Here is a 24,849-nt window from a genome sequence, read left to right on the forward strand (position 1 = left end):
GTTCACCGGATTGCTAATTTTACCTTTAACAACCAAAATGAATGAATGAATGGATATTTAACGACACCCCAGCACAAAAATAGCAATCGGCTATTGGGTGTAAAACAAGGTACGTACATCAGTATGATTATTTAATAACCATTTAATATTTTACCGTCATGTACACATGAAAGCAACAGACCAACAACAACATATTTACATCAATTCCATTATCTAAACTGTACAAACAATTACTGTTAACAGTTTCCCACACAATCGATTATAAATGTATATAATCGATCATCACATCGGTACAGCAAAACCGATGAATTATCGATTATAATCGATCATTGGAACATCATTATTACAAATTGTGTTTTCGTAATCTTGACAGCTATTTTTGCTTAACTAATAAAATAGCGTTTACAAACATTATGGTCGTGTTATAAATTATGTTTTAAGAAGGAATGAATGTTTTATTTAACGACACTCTCATCATTCATGTATTTTAATTACGGTTATATGGCATCGGATAGTTTTAAGAATAAAATACAGTAATGCACACTTACAACGAACATGCTTATAACGAACATGCGTATAACGAACTGCTACATAGAACGAACTGATCGTAAAGGGACGTTTTATCTACTTATATATTAATGACCAACTTGTGCAAATGTGTACAATGAACTACTGGAATACCGACCTAACTAACATTGTCCCTTCCAGTTCGTTATAAGAGTACTTTACTGTACATGTAATTGTCTTTGCCAAGAATGTCGAACACTCAAAAACAAAGCATTGCGCTTCTCTCCTACACACTGATTCTGATACAACGTACATTATCTTTCAGAACAATTGAATTGAAGAGAATTGAATATTTAACGACACTTCAGTAAGAAAAATATATTTCAGAACAAGGGATGTTACTCCAATCTCCTCGTTGGGCGGGACGTAGACCAGTGGTAAAGCGTTCGCTTGATGCGCGGTTGGTCTAGGATCGATCCCCGTCGGTGGACCCATTGGGTTATTTCTCGTTCCAGCCAGTGTTCCACAACTGGTATAACAAAGGTCGTGGTATGTACTAGCCTGTCTGTGGGATGGCACATATAAAAGATCCCTTGCTGCTAATGGAAAAAGAGTAGCCCATGAAGTGGCGACAGCGGGTTTTCTCAATATCTGTGTGGTCCTTAACCATATGTCCGACGCCATATAACCGTAAATATAATGTGTTGAGAGCGTCGTTAAATAAAACATTTCCCTCCAACCTCCTCGTTCTACCACCACGACTGGCATATCAAAGGCTGTGGTATGTACTACCCTGTCTGTGGGGTGGTGCATATAAAATATCCCTTGCTGCTAATCGAAAGGAGTAGCCCATGAAGTGGCGACAGCGGGTTTCCTCTCTCAATATCTGTGTGTCTGACATCATATAACCGTAAATAAAATGTGTTGAGTGCGTCGTTAAATAAAACATTTCTTTCTTTTTTCCTCGTTCTACAGGTAATATAAATAGAGAATAACTAGTTAATGACGCTTGATATCGGCTTTATCCTGTGAAGGTAAGAATGGGACATTTCCCATTCGTCCTGAACAGGATAAAGCCGATATCAACCGTCATTAACTGGTTATTATCTTTATCCTGCAACCCAACAAACTTTGGAGTGGATAAGTATTTTATCACTGTTTTAACAAACTTGCATTCGAACACAAGCTGTCAGCCGAGTTGTGGCCTGAATCAAGGCTAGTTACTGTACTTGTACATTTCACTGTTTGAGACACAAGCTGACAGCCAGAATCACGTCGATTCGCGCCAGATATCACTTTTGAATATTCTTCCTGTTGTTGTTCAGTGATAGCGCTGTAATTATTTATTGACTGTATATTCTTGTGTCCTGTTATTTGAATGATATCTGTGGGTGGAAAAGTAGTTCCCTTTGTACGTGACGTCAAAAGTCATAACATGCTAGTATACTGTTATGACTTTGCTTTAACAGGTCATCATAACAGGCCAGTAGGAACACTGGTTGCAGGATAAAAATGGTTAACAGTTCGAAATTTAAATAACATCGGTCATACTGTTTTGAGCAAAAATACATAAGATTCTTGGCTAAATATTAGTTTAATACAGTTGTACAGTTCACCGTTTGAGGTATTTAAGCTATGACTATTCCATTATTGACAGAAATGGTGCGGGATCTAGTCGGTAGAACGCTCACTCGTGGTGCTTTGGTCGCAGGCTCGAACCCTCTCAATACATCCATTCTGTGATTGGGACTTGGAGTATACATTCAGAATGGAAGTTAAAACTAAACGTGTTTGATCTTTTGACGTGTCGTGAAAGATACATTGTACATTCAAAATGATAGTTAAAACTAAACGTTTTTTTTGTGTGTTTTTTTTTGTGGCATTTTGTCATGTGAAATATAATTTTATTCAAACTAGAAGTTAAAACTCAAGGTGTTTGACATTTTGTCGTGTTGTGAAATATACATTCAAAGTGAAAGTTAAAACTCTACGTGTTTTGGCCTTTAGTCGTATCGTGAAATATACATTCAAAGTAAAAGTTAAAACTAAACATGTTTGACAATGTGTCATGTTGTGAAATATACATTAAAACTAAAATTCAAAACTGCAAACGTGTTTGCATTTTGTCCTGTTGTGAAATATATATTCAAAATAAAAGTTAAAACTACAAAGTGTTTGACCTTTTGTCGTATCTTGAAATACAGACCTTCGTTTTTGAAAAACCCAGGTGTGCTAAATATCGCACTCCTCAAAATGCTTACGAGGGGGGTGTAAATCATACTCCTCAAAATGTCATGTCATATTATTAAAAATGATAAATACGTTATTTACACGTCTTACAACTACTATTATATTATTGAATAAATACCACACAAACTTTAAGACAGAACATACAATAACAAATAACAGTTTTTACACTTACCTCAAAATGCAGAAGAGGGGAAAATCGCACCCCTCAAAATAATCAGAATTAGAGGCAAGAGACCGAGAGGGATTTCACCCATGAACATGATTGCGTTTGAGGAGTAATGATTTCAGTGGTGTAGGAAGGTGCCAAAAATGGGGGGCACACTTTTATCTTTACACACTTTTACACTATTATAAAGTAAATATAAAACAAAATATCTGAAAAGTGGGGGGCACATGCCCCCTTGCCCCCCCCCCACCCCCCACCGCTTCCTACGCCAGTGGATTTCTAAATTAAATATCTTAAGAGTTAATGTTTTGTGTTTTTAAAATAAATATCCTAATTTAACTAATATGATGGTTGTTCTCAAAGATGAAGGAATGGGCCATTGCCGTCTTACACAAGAAAAAGAAACACCATGAACACAACATTTATCGATTTCTTATGTATTATATGCATATCATGTTGCATTAAAATTCTGAATCGTGATAATCTATTGACTATTTATGAATAAAGAATTGAAACTGATTTGTTTGTGCTTATTGTGTTTTATTAAAACAAGTACAATAATTTTAGTCTTCACCGTAGAATGGTATGATTTCTCCATGGACACAAACTGTGAACTGAATGTGAATTGACATTGTAACAACTATGGTATTGTTGTTATGAATTCTAACTGTAAAATGTTTAATAAAACTCTAAAAACTAAAATAATGTCAGTAGGCCTGTTTGTAAATCATTTAAACTAAAACGAAAGTAAAAGTATAACAACCACATGGTACAGGGTTATCACAGTTATCATGATAGCATAATAAACATGGTATGTCCCTGCAAATTCTCTATTTAAAATAATAATAATAATAATAATAATAATAATAATAATGTCATAACAGAGAAAATGTCAACATTTTGTACCCAAATATATCTTACTACAATTTTTATAAATATATATTTTTACAAACAGGATTAACTTTCATTATCGGTGTACTGTAGTTAACACGTCATTTATTATACTACTAACTCGAATCATAGCAACCCATAATTTTTTTTAAAAACAACAACAAAAAACCCACCCAACAACAACAAAACCACCCTAATGTAAATTTAATTTTAAAATATACATGCTTTACACTCGGTAAATTCGAATTACTGAGTTGAAATTAAATCGGTGTATGTTTGTTTCAAGTGCCCGTCAACCGATCACATGTACTAGAAATCTGACTCCATCAAGGTCAATGTCATTGGCTTTAAATCACATGGCAGTATCGTGAAACAGATCGTGAAAGTACAAATGTCTGCGAGTACGTCGCTATGCTATTAACAAAAACAAAACCTGCTTTACTAAATTAGTTTTTTGTTGGTGTACGCGTTTACTGTGATATCAACATGTATAAACATTATACACATCATAGAATTATTGGACAATGCACCTATTATTTTTTCTGCACGTGATCAAAACGAGGACAGTGTAAAATAAATTTCACGATCATTACCTGCATTGTACGAAATTAAACAAAACAAAACCGACGAGATCTTAATAATAAGTGAACTCCTAGCTGATTGGCTCAGTATAAAGATAACCAACCAATCGCGTTTCAATTTATAAAAAAAAGTATTCTAGTAAGTTCATTATGAACAGAATGGAAACGTTTGTGGCGTTGTGGATTGGATTCAATAAACAATTAAAATGGCAGTTTAAAAAAAATACGAGCGTGATTTGTTCACTTCATGGGCGTGTTATTTCGCGCCCGTCAAATTGAGTTGACGGGGGTTCACGGGCGTGATAGCGCTCGCGCCCGTCAAAAACGAAGGTCTGGAAATATACTAAGTAAAAGTTGAAACTAAACGTATTTGGCCTTTTGTCGTATCGTAAAATATACATTCAAAATTAAGTTAAAACTAAACGTGTTTTTTTTTTCTTTTTCTTTTTTTGGCGTGTCGCTGGCGCGGTATGCGGTAAACGAATGCTTGCAAAAAATCCGTCCAACGGCCCCTTATGCGTGGCGCGGTTTTTGGTACCGCACATATGGGGAAAACGTCCCTAAAACTAATCGTGTCGTCAAGTATACATTCACAATTAAAGAGTGTCGTGTCGCGCAGTATAATGGCACCCCGGTGGCACAGTGCCAGGCGAGCCTTACGTTGGTTGACCTGGACACCGCATTTCTTGTCTATATCTATGTCTATCTTGAAGATGGGTTTTTTATTTTCGTGGATATAAAACAGTTTGATGTATATTTATTGCGAGACATTGACGTATTTATTAGACGTGGTGTAACTTAATACACTTTATGACTTGTTTAACTGCTCGAGATAGCCAGGAATATTGTAAATTGAGACGGAATGTTAACCGCGCGGATTACCGTCCAGTCATTTGTGTTATTAAAGCGGCAATATCGTTTTTATTATTTTTTATTTTTTTATTTTTTATATTAGGTGACAGACACTAGTTGTCGTTTTTTTTACACTACGACGTATTTTTCACTTTTAAAGCCGATTTTCATAATTTAAATTAGAAGTACTTACATTTTATTATTTAGAATATTAATTTACGTAAACCTGATGGGGTTCTGGTCATCCAGGTTTTTGTAATATCCAGAAATTCATTTTTCATAATTCTTAAAACGCATGTTCGTCTGAGATATAATGGTTATCGACACAAGTTCTAGTCATTTTCAGATGGTATTTTCCCATTTGAACATCACATACATCAGCTTCTCTCTGTATCAACCTTAGTCAGAATTTTTTGTAGATTATCTGAACTTAGTGTACATTTTCATGGGCTGAAACTAGGGTCTTCGCCGTTATGGAAGAACTGAATGGATGTATGGACGGACGGATAAATGGCTAGTTGAATTGGATGGGTTTTTGGATGGGTGGATGGATGGATGGGTTTAGGATGGATGGCATCATGGATGGATGGACGGACGAATGGCTGGATAGATGGATTTGGGTTTTGGGTGGATGGACGGACAGATGGATGGATAGATGGATTTGGGTTTTGGATGGATGGACGGACGGATGGATGGATAGATGGATTTGGGTTTTGGGTGGATTGACGGACAGATGGATGGATAGATGGATTTGGGTTTTGGATGGATGGACGGACGAATGGATGGATAGATGGATTTGGTTTTTGGATGGATGGACGGACGAATGGATGAATAGATGGATTTGGGTTTTGGATGGATGGATGGACGGATGGATGGATAGATGGATTTGGGTTTTGGGTGGATGGATGGACGGATGGATGGATAGATGGATTTGGGTTTTGGGTGGATGGATGGACGGATGGATGGATAGATGGATTTGGGTTTTTGATGGATGGATGGACGAATGGATGGATAGATGGATTTGGGTTTTGGATGGATGGATGGACGGATGGATGGATAGATGAATTTGGGTTTTGGGTGGATGGATGGACGGATGGATGGATAGATGAATTTGGGTTTTGGGTGGATGGACGGACGAATGGATGGATAGATGGATTTGGGTTTTGGGTGGATGGACGGACGGATGGATGGATAGATGGATTTGGGTTTTGGATGGATGGATGGACGGATGGATGGATAGATAGATGGATTTGGGTTTTGGATGGATGGATGGACGGATGGATGGATAGATGGATTTGGGTTTTGGGTGGATGGATGGACGGATGGATGGAAAGATGGATTTGGGTTTTGGATGGATGGATGGACGAATGGATGGATAGATGGATTTGGGTTTTGGATGGATGGATGGACGGATGGATGGATAGATGGATTTGGGTTTTGGGTGGATGGATGGACGGATGGATGGATAGATGGATTTGGGTTTTTGATGGATGGATGGACGAATGGATGGATAGATGGATTTGGGTTTTGGATGGATGGATGGACGGATGGATGGATAGATGAATTTGGGTTTTGGGTGGATGGATGGACGGATGGATGGATAGATGAATTTGGGTTTTGGGTGGATGGACGGACGAATGGATGGATAGATGGATTTGGGTTTTGGGTGGATGGACGGACGGATGGATGGATAGATGGATTTGGGTTTTGGATGGATGGATGGACGGATGGATGGATAGATAGATGGATTTGGGTTTTGGATGGATGGATGGACGGATGGATGGATAGATGGATTTGGGTTTTGGGTGGATGGATGGACGGATGGATGGAAAGATGGATTTGGGTTTTGGATGGATGGATGGACGAATGGATGGATAGATGGATTTGGATTTTGGATGCATGGATGGACGAATGGATGGATAGATGGATTTGGGTTTTGGATGGATGGATGAACGAATGGATGGATAGATAGATTTCGGTTTTGGATGAATGGATGGACGGATGGATGGATAGATGGTTTTGGGTGGATGGATGGACGAATGGATGGATAGATGGATTTGAGTTTTGGATGGATGGATGGACGAATGGATGGATAGATGGATTTGGGTTTTGGATGGATGGATGGACGGATGGACGGGTTTAGGTAGGATCTGACAGACCGACGGAAGGACGGATGGACGGGTGCAATGCAGGAAAGAAAAACAATGAAGGATGGATGGATGAAAGGAAAAGCGAGATGAAGAAAGAAAGAAAGAAAAACCCTGGCCACATGTAATGACATGAACAGGAAAGAAACACAATGAAGGATGGATGGATGGAAGGAAAAGCGAGATGAAGAAAGAAAGAAAAAAACTGGCCACATGTAGTGAAATCATCATGTGATAGCCTCGAGCAGTGCTGTCATGTCCGGCACTATACTACGTCACTGTCACCATCCTCTACTACCCGCGACTCACGACGTGTCACGGAACGTCATGGAATGTCACGAGATATGTCAGCAGACGACAAAAACAACGAGCCGCACGCGACACCCATCAAACGGCCGTGGGAAAACTCCGCCCACCGAAGACGAGAGAGAGAAAAAAAAGAGAGAAAAAAACCCCACCACATAACAAAACACAGCTTTATATTTATCTATTTTGACGTAAGATATCTCTTCCTTTATGCTACCGTGGCGGGATCATCACCGCATAACCTGACCATAAAGAAAAGAAAAGAAAAAAACCTAAATCGAGAGCGTGAGAAACGAAGAGAGGAGAGCGCGTTCTCGAGATATAAAATATTCCGCGATGCACACCGACCCGCCGGGGTGGGATCACGAAGTCGGTGGTAAAAAAGGTTGGGGGGGGGGGGGGGGGGGGGGGGGGGGGGCGTGTATCGGGTGCGGGGCGAGTACAACGCGGCGCCACCATAAACCGGTGTCGGCGGCTGTGGCTAAGCAGGCACAAAATATCGAACACCCCCCACCCCACCCCATCCCCACTGACGTAGATATTTTGCTTTATATTTGCTTTATAATAGTGTAAAAGTGTGTAAATATAAAAGTGTGCCCCCCCCCCCTCCCCTTTGGAACCTTCCTACGCCACTGCACCCCCACTTTACCCCCTCACCTACCATTAAAAGGCATGTTTCTGCGTCGGTGGCTAAGGAGGCACAAAATATTGAACACACCACCAACCACCCTTATCACTCCCTCACCTACCCTTAAAAGGCATATGTAAAGTTTGTTTAATCGGCTACTGGATGTCAAACATTTGGTAATTTTTACATATAGTTTTAATAGAAGAAAATAAGTTTGTTTCGTTCAACGATACCACTAGAGCACATTGTTTTATTAATCATCGGCTGTTTGATGTCAAACATTTGGTAGTTTTGACATATATAGTCTTAGAGAGGAAACCCACTACATTCTTCCATTAGTAGCAAGATATCTTTTATATTCACAGACAGGATAGCACATACCACGGTCTTTGATATACCAGTCGTGGTACACTGGATGGAACGATAAATAGCCCAATTGTCCCACCGACGGGGATCGATCCCAGACCGACCGCGCATCAAGCGAATGCTTTACCACTGGACTACGTCCCGCACTCAACATCCGGCTGGGTCAAAGTTCGAGGTGCACCAAACTTTTGAAATAGAGCAGTTACTACAACCAGTCCTGTCATTGGTAATAAATGTGACTTTTTTTTTTCTTTTCTTTTTTATCTGGGCCAAAAATGTTAGCAATTTTATTTCATCAAGTACCACTGAACCAAGTAGCCTTCTGCTTGAAACATAGTTGGGGTACCTGTAAAACTAAGTACTACAGTTTTGTGCGAAAATGGGTGTGTGGGTGGGTAAAAACATTCGGTTATATCAAACCATATTGGGGGCGCAACCCATATTGGGCGCAAGCCATATTGGGGGGGGGGGGGGGGGAGTCAACCCACTCAATGTATGCATATATGTATGTATGTATGTATGTATGTATGTATGTATGTATATATATGTATGTATGTATGAATGTATCACTGGCGTAACCAGGATTTTATATTGTGGGGCAACCCATATGGTTGGACTATACCAATTCAAATCCCATAGGCGACCATGTTAACATTTGTGTTTAAAAACACTATATGCAAATTATCAACCAAACTGTGACCCATAAATATCAGTACTACAACCCCTACCTCAAAGTATTAACTGCAGAAAATGGTACCTTTCATGGCTCATTTTCGGTATAACCAGATGTTTCTGCAACACCCCTAGTTTAACAGGTACCCCATACATGTTCAAAGCACAAGGCTACTTGACACGGTGGTACTACATCAAATAAAATTGCATACATTTTTAGCCCAGATGAAACTAATTTTTTTTACAACCAACACACTCACATTTATAACCAATCACAGGACTTGTGGTGTTAACTTCTCTATCAAAAGTTCGGTGCACCTCGATCTTCGACCCAGCCGGAAATTAATTGGTATAGTGCAACCATATTGGGGGGAGGGGGCAACCCACACTATGTATATATGTCCGCCTAACCGCTGAACCGCCGAGTACTGTGGCTAAAGTTACAGCTATCTGAATGCTAACACGTGGTTATTCCGAAATGTGATCTAAAAACCACACCAGGAACCCTCTGCTAGCCGTAACATATACAGGCTACGTGTACCGAAACGAAATGACACATCTCTTACACACACTCCAATAGACAGGACAGGAAATGCCACGACCTTTGATATATCAGTCATGGGTCACTGGTTGGATTTAGAAGAAAAAAACCCATCCGAGTATATCGAGGGAAATCGATCTTACACGCCATCAAAACTCTGGCGGAAGCGGGTCTCTCTCTCTCATCACATACCACCTATTTTTATACACCAATCGTATAGAGCACTCGTAATATTTACAGCACTGGAAGTCCTTAGGCGGCCACCTGTCTAATACTGGCCGACCCGACTTGTTGGGTTAAACAGATTTATATACACACCTGTAATCTTACCTAGCGGTTTTCTTATCGTTTCTCTTGTGTTTTGTTACCGTTCGCCGGAGGTTACTCAGTGTGTTAAGTGCATTACATCCAATTTCTTTCACTACTCTTAGAAACAGCCGAACCCAAATGAAAGTTAAACAAAAAAAATTGTACATAGTACATACAACGGCCTTTGATATTCGGTGATCGATCCTAGACCGACCGCACATCATGTGAGGGCTTTGATATTCGGTGATCGATCCTAGACCGACCGCACATCATGTGAGGCCTTTGATATTCGGTGATCGATCCTAGACCGACCGCACATCATGTGAGGGCTTTGATATTCGGTGATCGATCCTAGACCGACCGCACATCATGTGAGGGCTTTGATATTCGGTGATCGATCCTAGACCGACCGCACATCATATGAGGGCTTTGATATTCGGTGATCGATCCTAGACCGACCGCACATCATGTGAGGGCTTTGATATTCGGTGATCGATCCTAGACCGACCGCACATCATGTGAGGGCTTTGCCATTGGAGTACGTCCCGCCCCCAAAACTGACAAGAAGAGAAAAAAATGTTTTATTTAACGACGCACTCAACACATTTTATTTACGGTTATATGGCGTCAGACATATGGTTATGGAGCACACAGATTTTGAGAGGAAAACCGCTGTCGCCACTACATGGGCTACTCTTTCCGATTAGCAGCAAGGGATCTTTTATTTGCGCTTCCCATAGGCAGGATAGCACAAACCATGGCCTTTGTTGAACCAGTTATGGATCACTGGTCGGTGCGAGTGGTTTACACCTACCCATTGAGCCTTGCTGAGCATTCACTCAGGGTTTGGAGTCGGTATCTGGATGGTTTAAAAGACGCGCCCCTGCCATCCCCGACTAATCTCTACTCTAAGTTTCCATTTGGGTCCAGTACTGAACATAGCGCGGGGCGAATACAGGTTTTTAGAGGGAGGGGTGCAACGTATAAAGTGGAATCTACAGAATTTAGAAGAGGGGGGGGGGGGGGACTTATAAAAAAGGCACATGCAGCATTCAAAATTGAAGTAACATTCATTATATATATGGCAAATTTCCCCCAGAAACACGTACTTGATAATGCCCCGCATTTTTCGGGGTACTTTGAAATTCGTGGGGTGGGGGGGGGGGGGGGGGGGGGGGGGGGGGTGCGCGCACCCAAGAACCTTCCCGTTTGATCCGCGCCTGAAGCGACAGTTATAGAAATTACATACGCTTGTGATTAACAGCGAACCGCCTACACAAAGTGTCTTGTTTGTCCTACAGCCCCCACTAAAGCCCGGACCCGATCAGCGAAACCCGTAATTACGAACTGCCTCTCTGCGTGCGAGGCGTAAACCAACCTCGGCTCGTTTAAACTCCCATTTACTCAACTGATCACCCGAACAACGCCCTAATGTCCTCCTGAACATCAAACTTACAAACCGTTTACGCTTGGGTCTTTTCGCCCACGACAATGGCCGTTTTGCTATCAGACCACTGACAATCGGCGGGTTACAAAAACGCACCGTGTCGAGAAATTACCCTGCAAACAAAGTTAAAACAACTTTCTCACGAGAAAGAAGATACATTATACCCGACGACCCGCTCCTCGCTGAAGCGTGTGATGCGGGGCCAGTTGTTTAGTGTAACACCTGTGACAAAAATCTGAAGACGTAAGATGCAAGATTAAAAAAATTTTTTTAGGAGAAGACGGTATATTAGAAAGAGCAGTAAATCTCAAGTTTGACATCTCAAAATAAGCGAATGTATTTTCGTACTAGGTTTACGTTACCCCGAGTACTCTACTATTCGAGAGGTAGACGCACACAGGCCCGTAGACAGGGCCGGATTTAGACATCGGAGGGCCTGGGGCACTTCAGGTTCGGGGGTTCCTCAACATAGAAATTAAATTACATGACAAATAACAAAAATGAACTAATTTTATAATTATTAAAAAATTTTTATAAAGGAAGTCCTTAGTCTGGAGGGCCCCTCTGGCAGGGGGGCCTGGGACAATTGCCCCCTTATAAATCCGGCACCGCCCGTAGGAACGATATTTGAAGTGTGGGGGTGGGTGTGGGGGTGGGGGGTGTTGGGATACAACCTCTTGGGGAGGGAGGACAAGCAACAGTTTTATCTTTATTTATAAAGTGTAGAAAAAAAAAAAAAACGTAAATTTTTGTCCTCAAGTGTCCCCGCAAATCCCGGTTCCTTCGGACCTGGGGCCCGTGGACAACCGTAATTGCTTTCTGCTTTCATGTCATATCATGTCATAGGGTTTTACGTGCACATTCAGAACAAGCTGATGTAGCGCACGCCTGTCGTGGGCACAAGAGCCGGCCTTGGCCTTGGCTCCTCCGTCCATGACAGGAAAGGTGAGGGGAGGGGAGAGGAGGGACCGCCTGCACTGGCAGGTGCAAGGGAGCACCAGCAGCCCGATCAGATCGGTAGCAGGCGGGTGGGGGTGGTGGTGGTGCTATGGAATTTGAATGGAGCAGTTAAATGCCAAAGAGAAAAGGGTGTGCAATTTTGATTGATGGAATTTGGCGCAATTTTGAACGGTCGGTCGAAAGGTAAATGGCCGAGCTAATATAGGTTTTGATATTAGTGAATCGAGAGTAGCTCGTTAATTTTAGACCTTTACGATGCTGTGGTGTCTCCCTAGGTTGCCCATAGGGCCCTTATAAAGGGCCTGACCGCTTCTGGTCGAGGCATCACCAAGTACCAAGTTATTACCAGCAGCAAGTATTGGGGGTTTGGGTGGGGGAGGCCGATATTCTTTTGTTCAGCTTCCCCCGGGTGCATAGCAATTGTGTACTCGGAACGGTATTCTTTTGTCCGGTTCCTTATTAGAGTACGTTCTGCTTTCAGAAAGATATATCTATATATTCACAAAACGCCGGATGTTTGCCTACCACCGAGTAGACAAAGATTCCCGCTCTAATACAACAATAATCCTGTGTGTGACAGAAAAGCATTAATCACTAATACACACTTTACGAAGAAACCCGTATATAACCGATTTTTTTTTTAAAGTGTGTGCTGTCGGTTGTTTTGTTTTTCTTTAGCGTGTGTATTGGTAATTGATTTATTCAATATCTGTTATAGGCGAAAACCAAAAATAAATCAGAAAGATAATTCGTTCAATGTTATACTAACAGTTTTATATTAAAACCATTTGGAACGTACACATAGTGCATCTACCGAGCATCAAACCATTACTGCAGATTATCAGCGGTATGTAGGTGACGAATTTAACAGTTCCATTGAAAAGGAAGAAAAAGTAAAGTTTGTTTTATTTAACGACGCCACTAGAGCACATTGATTTTTTCATCTTATCATCGGCTATTGGAGAAAACCCGCTGTCGCCACATAGGCTACTCTTTTACGACAGGCAGCAAGGGATCTTTTATTTGCGCTTCCCACAGGCAGGATAGCACATAACACATGGCCTTTGTTGAACCAGTCGTGGATCATTGGTCGGTGCAAGTGGTGTACACCTACCCATTGAGCCTTGCGGAGCACTCACTCAGGGTTTGGAGTCGGTATCTGGATTAAAAATCCCATGTCTCGACTGGGATCCGAACCCAGTACCTACCAGCCTGTAGACCGATGGCCTAACCACGACGCCACCGAGGCCGGTTGAAAAGGAAGAAGCCTAATTTCTTTATTTTATTGGAATCAGAATGTATTTGAATAGGCAGGAAGCAATCAATTCAGTTATTTTAATGCTTTAAGCTATCAGCTTATCAGCACAGCAGATATTCACACATAATATATATATATATATATATATATATATATATATATATATACACACACAAGAGCATTCGATTATCAAATTGTATGTTGATCAAATATAAAATATAAAGAACCTCAGTGAAAACAGAAACCAGGAACAGAAAAGTAACCCAATCTCCTTCAGAGATTTAAACAACCTATCATCAAAATAAAGTTCCGCAGTTCCACCACCACGATCAGTGATCCAATCCACAACCTGGAGAGACTTCAACAGACGACGATATTCAGATTAGAAACGGGTCACTGCCATCTCAGGTCCCATTTGTACTTCCTGAAGCTGGTAGATACTGACAATTGTCCATGACTCCAGAGCACATCTTGCAGTCTTGTCCAACGAAGCAAATAGCGAGTTTTAACGACTCAATGGGTAGGTGTAAAACCACTACACCCTCTTCTCTCTTACTAACCACTAACAACTAACCCACTGTACTGGACAGACAGCCCAGATAGCTGAGGTGTGTGTGTGTCCAGGACAGCGTGCTTGAACCTTGCTTGGATATAAGCACGAAAATAAATTGAAATGACTTGAATTTTTTTTACATGCGCATATACCACGAAAGTTGAAAGTTGAAATGAATTGCCCATGCCAAACATGACCACAGTTTCCAGAGCACATTCTGCAGTCTTGTCATATGTCCGACAAACAAGGTTAAAACACTGGCTGAACGGAGCAACACTGGCTGACAAACTTTGGGGCACCAAAGAAGACTTCATTTAGACAGCGGTATTTTTCAACACAATCGGACTCCAAATCTAAAGCATGATCAACTATGTGGTTTGAACAGAGAAGATGAAGGAGAAGAAGAAGAAGAAGAAGAAGAAGAAGAAGAAGAGGAGGAGGAAGAAGAGGAGAGAGGAGAGGAGGAGGAGGAGGAGGAGGATGATGAAGAAGAAGAAGAAGAAGAAGAAGAAGAAGAGGACGACGACGACGACGACAAAAGTGGGTGGGAGCAACTCTCAAAATGATGGTATAAAACAGGATTGATTCCTTCTTGGAGTTAATGCCATATTATGGTATAAAACAGGATTGATTCCTTCTTGGAGTGAATGCCATATTATGTAGTGCGTTGTCCGTCTACAATTTAAAGGTACAGACCCTAGGCTAGTTTCAGTCCATGAAAATGGACAATAAGTTTGGTTAATCTACAAACTTGTAACAGATTTAGATAACGTTACAACAGAGTCAAACATAGTCTGTGACGTTGAAACGGCGAAACACCATTAAAAATAGACTGGAACTTGACTCCATAACTTTTACTGCTCAGACGCACGTGCGTTTATAAAAATATGATAAATGTATTTTGTGGTATTAGAAATACCAGGATGACCAAAAACTCCTCGATTATATGAACACTGATAATCTAAACAATAAAATATAAGTAATGTTTCATTTCAGTCATCATAAACGGCTCTAATAGTAAAAAAAAAAGAATATATATATATATATATATATATATATATATATATATATATATATATATATATATATTGCTTAGTGTTTAAAAACTTGGGTCTGTCCTTTTAATGAGTTACTTCCCTTTTTGGACCCTCAAAGTAAAAAGTGGAAATAGACAAAACATTTGGTGGCGAACTTGTTTATTATTTAATTGATTTATGTATTTGTTTGTTTGTTTGTTTGTTTATTTATTCATTATGTGTTTGTTGGTTTAATTCTTCCTTTTGAATGACGTCACAAGGCTAGTCTCTTCTTCAAAGGTAGAAAGTTAAAACGTTTTTTTTCCCCGGTTTAAAAGTTAAAAGTTTATTTGTTTAACAACACCGCTAGAGCACATTGATTTATTAACCATCTGCTATTGTATGTCAAACGTGTGGTAATTTTGACATATAGAGTCTTAGAGAGAAAAACCGCTACCTTGATTCCATTAGTAGCAAAGGATATTTTATATGCACCATCCCACAGTCGTTGTGCACTGTGCTGGAACAATAACTCCCCGATTTCATTCCTACATGACCAATGTCTGTATGCTCTGTTATGAAAAACAATTGTAGAAATATACCTTATGGTCAATGTCTTGCGACCACGTGTTTAACCATTCCGTCGTCGAAGCCGATAGATGCCAGCTTGGGACGTGATACGTCATAATTTATGGTAATATATTCTACATCTAAAACCCCGTGTTGATTGGCTCGTAAACGGCCGAGTTAAAACTGTCGATTCTCTGCAGTCCCCTAATTTAAATGTTTCACGAACAGCGGAAACGATAAAAATGACAGCTTTTATTGTTTTCTGGAAGCGATTATAAATTATTCAAGTGTCATTAAATGTGTTTTCTCTCCATGCAATATACAATATTCATTCAGTTGTCTCAACTGTGTATAAAATTTGCATCAGGTTTTATACCAGTGGATGGATGAAAGTTAATAATTAACATAATGAATATTCATGAATAAAACAAAACTCCAGAAAAGGCAATTATTCGATATCATAATGGCACTGCGTGCAGTATTTTCCGATTTGACCTTACATCGCGTTACGAGACAAATATTACTTTCTTGGATCACATGCGTTCCATAGGAAAGGAAAGGAATGTTTGTTCAATGACATCTCAACATTTCGGTTGCATTGTGTCTAACTTGATGACGGTTCATGCGACATACATGTTTCACGACCGACCTCGTAGAGTAGTGGTTACGCCATCGGACTGGTAGGTACGGGGTTCGCATCCCGGTATCGACTCCCACCAAGAGTGAGTTTACTGACTCAGCGGATAGGTGCAAGCCCATTACACCGACTAAAAACTAACCACTAATCCACTGTCCTGGACACACACTCCAGATAGCTGAGGTGTGTGTGTCCAGGACAACGTGCTTCAACCTCAATTGAATATAATCATTAAAATAAGAATAAATAACAACAATAACAACAACAAAATTTCACCTGGTAATAAACTGTTTTCATGCAAAATATGAATGTTCTAATCTGCATACTTTTGACTGCTATTTAGCTACTAAACGTGAGACCTTTTTTAGCCACCCATAAATACATAAATAAATTGTAAGATAAACTGCACTAGTGTAGTACTGTAATTCAGGAAATTAACGTGACCAGGATATTATTTCGACAAAAACGAAACTTGATCTAGCACACGAATATATCGTGTTGCATTTAAAAATACAAACCTCCAGTGAAAAAATAAACCTATTAATTTACACATTTAATTCTCAATATATGCTGAGACAAAAATGTTTAAGCAATTTAGTAAATGTGCTTAAATAAAAGAAAACTCGTGACTGAAAGTAAAATCAGACACTGAATTTAAGTGAGGTCTCATTTGTCAGTGTAAGTAACAGGAGAGTTTCAATACAAAATGAGTACCAAATTGCTAAACCTTTTTATCTTAGTATCCATCCATCCATCCATCCATCTCTCTCTCTCTCTCTCTCTCTCTCTCTCTCTCTCTCTCTCTCTCTCTCTCTCTCTCTCTCTCTCTCTCTATATATATATATATATATATATATATATATATATATATATATATATATATATATATATATATATATATACGTGTATATATGTTCACTGCCTGTGTAAAACTAACTGTAAAACTGCACGTTGTAAATGTCGTAAGGCATCAGTACTGTGCAACTCTCGTTGCCACAAGTCTCTGACTTGTACAAACAAATGATACAATAATACCATACCAAAATATGATTAAATAATTCATGATATGGCGTTTATATAACATATTAATTATTTTAGAATGCTCTTGTACAAGCTGTATCCAAACCATTACTCACGGCTGTACAAGTTATAACTTATATTAACACATCATACACGTTGTAACTTGTACAATGTTTCTGTACAGATAATAACTTGTACAAAATCACAACTTGTACACAACACACACACACACACACACACACACACACACACACACACACACACACATATATATATATATATATATATATATATAGAGAGAGAGAGAGAGAGAGAGAGAGAGAGAGAGAGAGAGAGAGAGAGAGAGAGAGAGAGAGAGAGAGAGAGAGGATATACCCGTATACAATACAGAAATGTACTGTGGGATTGAACATTAATAACAGTTAACTTCATGTTAAAACAGATAAGGATTCTGGTGTCAAGCATGAATGGGATCGAGAAAACACAAAACAGTGTGTCCCTTTATTGGTATCGATCTTATGACCTACCGCACACTAGCCATTACAATGGCATTACAGTACAATCATGACTGAATGACGCAGAGAATCGCAAACTTGGTTAGCAAACGATTGTTAAATTCTCAAGAGGTCCACGTTCTTATCTACAGAAATGTCCTATAATGTGATGTCCTCTCGGCGAAAGAAAAAAAAAAAAAAAAAAAAAAAAAAATCATTATTCCTGCGAAAGAATGGAATATAAACAGTGTCAGATTCCGTGGTTTAATCATTCAAGCCAGCGGGTGTACTGCGGTGATTGTAGATCCACAAACAATTTGTCTTTGAATCTGAAAATATTCACCTGAGGGCGTTATGCAATCTTAAGCACGAAGACCGCATGCATAGGGAAGTTAACAGATTATTAGGCATACTTGTCGAAACACCGCCATTGTTTCCAATCAAGGGCCAAAGTCTCCATGTCACCGTCAACAAAGCGCAGCTATTTGCTTGCAACCTGCGCCAGTATCACCTTCCGCGAGTTTGTTATCTTTTATAATTAAGACCCTTTTTACATTTTGTGCCCCAGCTTTGTGTGCTTAAGTACTTAAGTGAAATGGTAACATAACTCTGCGCCTATAAATGTTTATGTACAGATTAAGCTGAACCCAGCATATGTTATTTATGCCACCAGAGAGCCATCAATGAATTGGGTTAAAAGAGAGTTGGTTCCGCCGGTTACCTGTAATTATTATATCGTATGGGCGCCTGGTAATTCTATCCCAAAGGGTGAATGTTTGGAGTGTTTTCAGTATAAGAATGTTGAGTGTCTTTTAGCCAGAGGCTGACTCTTGTGTACGAAAACCACACCAAACCGACCGTCATTGGTGACAGTGTTAAGCACATTTCAAGACGCCCGATATAACGTGCAAGTAATAGGAATGGACTATATGTACACAAATGTGTATAGCTAGCCTCTTCATAAAGTTACCTGTTTATAATAGTGTTCCATCTGGACATTTTTATACTAAAAATGTAATTTCTAGAAAATGTCCAAGCTGTTTGTATCTGCCTGTCTTCCTATTAATTCTCGGTCTCTGTCTCTGTCTCTCTCTGATTATCTCTCATCTCTCTGTCTGTCTGTCTCTCTCTCTCTCTTTGACTCTCTCTCTCTCTCTCTCTCTCTCTCTCTCTCTCTCTCTCTCTCTCTCTCTCTCTCTCTCTCTCTCAGAAACTGAAATGGTGACCACATTTAATGCAGCACTGTATAGCTAACACACTGAACATGACGGTCGCCCTCCCTTCCCCCCCCCCCCCCCCCCCCCCCCTCCTGTACAAACGTTTACCACTTTATCATAATCCCCAGACAGAAGTTCCAAGCGATCTCATTCAAACGATAGTTTAATTATCTCCCCTCTGGGTTCCCATTACGAATTCCCCGCCCCTTTCAATTGATCTTTTGGTCAAAAGTGGAGTATTTCTAACAGGTATATGTTTCGCTGCACTTTTCTTAATATTTACATGTCCACATATGACCCGTACTCATTGTATGCGAGCTTTTAACGGATAACACAGACGTGCCCACTTCACATTAACGGGGGCGTGAATGTTTATTGTAAAGGAGCAATATCCCCGATACCCCCTTTTTTCTCTTGCAATGTTGTCTGTTTATTCAACATTTTGTGATAGAAAAGACCTGTAAATGCCGCAAACAACTGGTGTCACTGGTGTTAAAAAGGAGCCACTATTATAGAGATACTAAAGAGACTTTTTAGCAACTGAACGCGACACGGCATTATTACTGAAACAACTTTTCAAGAGTCTGTCAAACTATAGTCCGTCCCATCCTCCTAAAAAAAATGGTTTTTGGTAAATAATTTCGGTTTGGTTTGACGTAAAAATAAAAATAAAATTATTTTAGAAATACTAATAATATACTATTTTTATGTGCAATTTAGAAAACAATCTGCTCAGAAATAAATAACTTGTAATGAATTCCACAATATGAGTTGTTTTGTAAATAAGTTTAAATTGGTTTGACGTAAAAAGAAAATTAAAAGTGTTTTAGAAATACTAAAAATATACTATTTTTGTGTGGAATTAAAAAAAACCAATCGGCTCCTAAATAAATAACTTAGTGGATTCCATAGTTTGACAAAAGGCGTTCCCTGTGGGAAGGACTATAAATGTTTTGTCCTCAGTCAAAACGGTTTAATGATGGTCGTTTTACAATGTACACGTCTAGAGTCATAGCAGATTTGTGTTTCCATATCGGGTACATACACGTACTCCACCCAATGACCTACCCATTTCGATGAAGATATATCCATCATGACTGAGGTTTCTAAAACGATTTTTTTTTTTAATTATATCTCGCCCCGGGAACAAGTCATATATAAACACAAGTAATGGGCACACGTGATGACAGTTGACCTCTAATGGGCTCAAACGTCAGTAAGAATCTTAAAAGGTAATGTCCTGTTGATGACAGTTTACAAGTCGCGTAGATGTCCGTACGGGGAGGGACGTAGTCCAGTGATGCGCGGTCGGTTTGGGATCGATCCCCGTCCGTGGGCCTATGGGGCTGTTTCTCTTTCCAGCCAGTGCAACGTCGACTGGTATATCAAAGGCTGTAGTATGTGCTATCCTGTCTGTGGCATGGTGCATATAAAAGATCCCTTGCTACTAATAAAAAAACTTATAGGAATGTTTCCCCTCAGAGAGAATATTTCATAATTTCTAAAACATTTGGTAATTCTGGAATAATTGTAGATTTAACGGAAACCTGCACCATTTTTTTCATTACCACAGACATGATAGCACATACCACGGCATTTAATATACCAGTCGTGTGGTACTAGTTGGGACGGGAAAAAGAATCGGAAAATGGATCCACTGAGGAGGTTCGATCCTATGACCAAAGCACCTCAGACACGCGCCCTACCGACTGATCCAGACCCCTCGTCCTGATTCTGAAAACTACTTGCTTACACACCCGTTGGTGAGAACACCATGCGTTATGTTTGGTTACACATGGTTGTTAACACATGTATGTGTGTTAACAATTTCAAGACATACGACTGGCTACTCCTTGGTGATGACCAGGTCACCAATGCCATACAACCAATGAAAAACTACACGATGGAAATCGATTAGACTGTGACGTATAGTTAACCTGACATAGTATCACATGTGTCTGTAACGCGTAAGTCAGCTACAAGTGCAGCGGCTGTGAATAATTTTTAGTCGAAATAGATGTTAAAATTTGCTTAAAATCTGTTTTTTGAGGATATCTAATAAATAGAATAATACATTCGTGTCCGTTAGATGCCATTTATCTCACAACTCGTTGTTTAAAAACATACCAAACTCGCTTTCGCTCGTTAGATACATTTTAAAACAACACGTTGTGAGATAAACGGTATCTAACGGCCACTCATGTATTATTCTCTATATATTAAACCTACTACATTTTCGTCATGTCAGACTTATTATTGATATTTTGGTTTATAACAGAATTATGGGTACGTTGCCTTAAATCAGAAGAACAATAGCTTCGTTTAATTCTAGCGAACGCAAGCTGCTTTAGAATTTTGGCAAAACGGGTTATGCTAACGAGCGTCACTTAAAAGAGGAACGCACGCCAGTGTATCTATCAAGTCATTTAATCCTCGCGTATCACCTTCTTTGGTAGGTCAGAGGTCACGCGATCCTCCCTTTAAGAACGATGATGTGTGGTCGCTCATTATATACTGCACGACTAAATAAACGCAAACATATATTTAGTTTTCTTTAGTTTATTTAAAATTAGTAAGTTTGAAATACATTGGTTTCTGTGTTTATTCTAACTATTTATGTCATGTCAATAGTTTAGGCACAACCGGCCTCGGTGGTGTCGTGGTTAAGCCATCAGACATAAGGCTGGTAGGTACTGGGTTCACAGCCCGGTACCGGCCTCGGTGGTGTCGTGGTTAAGCCATCAGACATAAGGCTGGTAGGTACTGGGTTCACAGCCCGGTACCGGCCTCGGTGGTGTCGTGGTTAAGCCATCGGACATAAGGCTGGTGGGTACTGGGTTCCCACATCCTCTTCTCTCTCACTAACCACTAATAACTAACCTACAGACAGCCCAGATAGCTGAGATGTGTGCCTAGGACAGCGTGCGTGGACCGTAATTGGATACAAGCACGAACATAAGTTAAAATTAATTAATGAATAAATTTAGGCACATTTTGACAGTACATTTGCTGAATTAATTGTATTATGAAAAGCATATATATATATATATATATATATATATATATATATATATATATATATATATATATACTCTTCAAAAGAAGAAACGCAAAACCACATTGTCGTAACATTTGGAGAACTGATTTAATTATTGAATGGTGAGTCCGATAATTACCAAATGTTGCAGGATTGTTCACAATTCACTCTAGTCCATTGTGAGTAAGTGATAGGACACACCACCAAGGTCAAGGTCATCTGGAGTCAATACCGGATGTGGCCTCCGCGTGTGTTGACAACTGCCTGGCACCGCCTGCCCATTGAAGCAACCAGAGTACGGATGACGTCCCGGGGGATGGTGGCCCACTCGGCCTGCAAGGCTGCTGCCAGCTCGGGCAGGGTCTGGGGCTGTGGTTGTCGCTGTCGGAGGCGTCGGTCCAACTCGTCCCATAGATGCTCAATTGGGTTCAAATCCGATGATATCGATGGCCAAGGAAGGACATTAATGTTGTTGTTCTGTAGGAAAGCCGTTGTGAGACGTGCTGTGTGAGGCCTGGCGTTGTCATGTTGGAACACTGCGTTGGCGTTGGCCATAACTGGAACGATGTGTGGCCGGAGGATCTGGTCAATGTAGCCCTGTGCATTCAGGTTGCCCTGCACGTGGACCAGATCAGTTCTGCCAGTGTGTGAGATGGCTGCCCACACCATGACACTACCCCCGCCGAATCTGTCCACTTCCTGCACGCAGTTTGCCGCATAACGTTCACCACGACGCCTATACACGCGACATCTTCCATCATGACGTCGGACCAGAAATCGGGACTCGTCACTGAACCACACCTGTCTCCATCGCAGTTGAGGCCATTGTCGATGAATCTGGCACCACTGCAGTCGGAGTCGACGGTGTTGTGTTGTTAAGATGACACCTCGAACTGGACGTCTGGCACGAATTCCTACCTCACGTAGGCGGTTCCGTACGGTCTGGTCGGATATCCTGCGCAAACCTGGTATTGCTGCGGCTGTGGAGGTGGCAGTAGTCAATCGTTCCCGAAGGTGGCGTACCCGGATGTAGCGGTCCTGCCCGGGGGTAGTGACCCGTGGTCGACCGGATCTAGGGAGGTCACGTGTTGATCCATGTTGCTGGTAACGGCCCCACAGTCTGGAGATGGTGCTTGGGGACACATGGAATGCCCTGGCAACGGCCGTTCTGGATTCGCCTGCGTCTAGTCGGCCGATGGCATTGTTTCTCTGCGGTTCACTGAGACGTGGCATGTCCTGGATTGTCAACTGTCGGCCAGATACAGAGGCCAGGCAAGCGAACACCCTGCACTTTTATACACGGTGTTCATGTTGCACGTGCAGACAACGCACGTGCAGTGGTGACATGGTTTGCACGTGGCTGCGTTTTTGCGAATATTCACATTTTGGAACTTTATTGTACAGTAGCTGCGTTTTATCGAATGTAACCGTGGGAATGTGTTTGGGACATGCAATGACCTTATATTCACAAAGCATGAACCGGTAGGAAACATAAAATCGGAGTTATAACCCATTTGTACCCTTTTGCGTTTCTTTTTTTGAAGAGTATATATATATATACTAATATATACTAAAATATTCGCGTCTCTTTTGGGTGTTTACTATACTTACAAGCTCGGATATTGTAAGTAATATATTCGTAAATTCCAGTAAAGATCTAAAGTGACATTTACAGCCTCGCAAAATATTCACATTTGTGTAAGTACGGCTATATCTTTGATATATCCTTTTTGAATATGTGGGCTATGATGTATTTAATTACAATCTTTATTTTCGTTGAGCCATACTTATGGTATATATAAATATTCAGCTACGCCCTTTTGACAAGTAATGGAAAATAATGATGTGTCGTAGTAATATATAAAACAAGGAGAGAAAGGACTATATAAAGATACTTAATAGTCCCTTTGCGTCATAACAGAAATGGCGCATAAGCTTGTAAGCCTATATGTAATGAATGACATTAAACCTAGCGATGTTCCAGTGATTGATTATAATCGATAATTGATCGGTTTGCTTCTACCGATGTGATGATCGATTATAAAAGTTCATAATCGATTGTGTGGGAAAATGTTAACTGTGATTGCTCCTCTAGTTTAGATGATGGAATTTGTACATGTGTATATCAAAATTACCCTTTTTCTATATTATTAAATAGTCCGATCCTCTCTTCTTTCTCTCATTTATTTTTGGACTGTCCTTCTAAAATACTCCAAATTATATAAATATTCGGCCGAAATTATATAAATATTGTGCCGAGCAGTCAATTCCTGTTTATGTTTGGCTAGTTATCTTTTTAATTAATATACATATATATATATATATATATATATATATATATATATATCATCTTATCTTCAGAAAAGAACTTTATATATATATATATATATCATCTTATCTTCAGAAAAGAACTTTATATATATA

The 24,849-nt window shown here is 40.1% G+C and overlaps 1 protein-coding gene across 1 annotated transcript in view; it reads right to left on the bottom strand.

Annotated features, from left to right (window-relative positions):
- LOC121390154 (alkaline phosphatase-like) overlaps positions 1–24,849 on the bottom strand; it is a 96,642-nt gene that overhangs the window by 18,677 nt on the left and 53,116 nt on the right. The window lies entirely within an intron of this gene.

The sequence above is a fragment of the Gigantopelta aegis genome, chromosome 15 (genome assembly GCF_016097555.1).
Source record: "Gigantopelta aegis isolate Gae_Host chromosome 15, Gae_host_genome, whole genome shotgun sequence".
In the NCBI taxonomy this organism is placed as follows: Eukaryota; Metazoa; Mollusca; class Gastropoda; order Neomphalida; family Peltospiridae; genus Gigantopelta; species Gigantopelta aegis.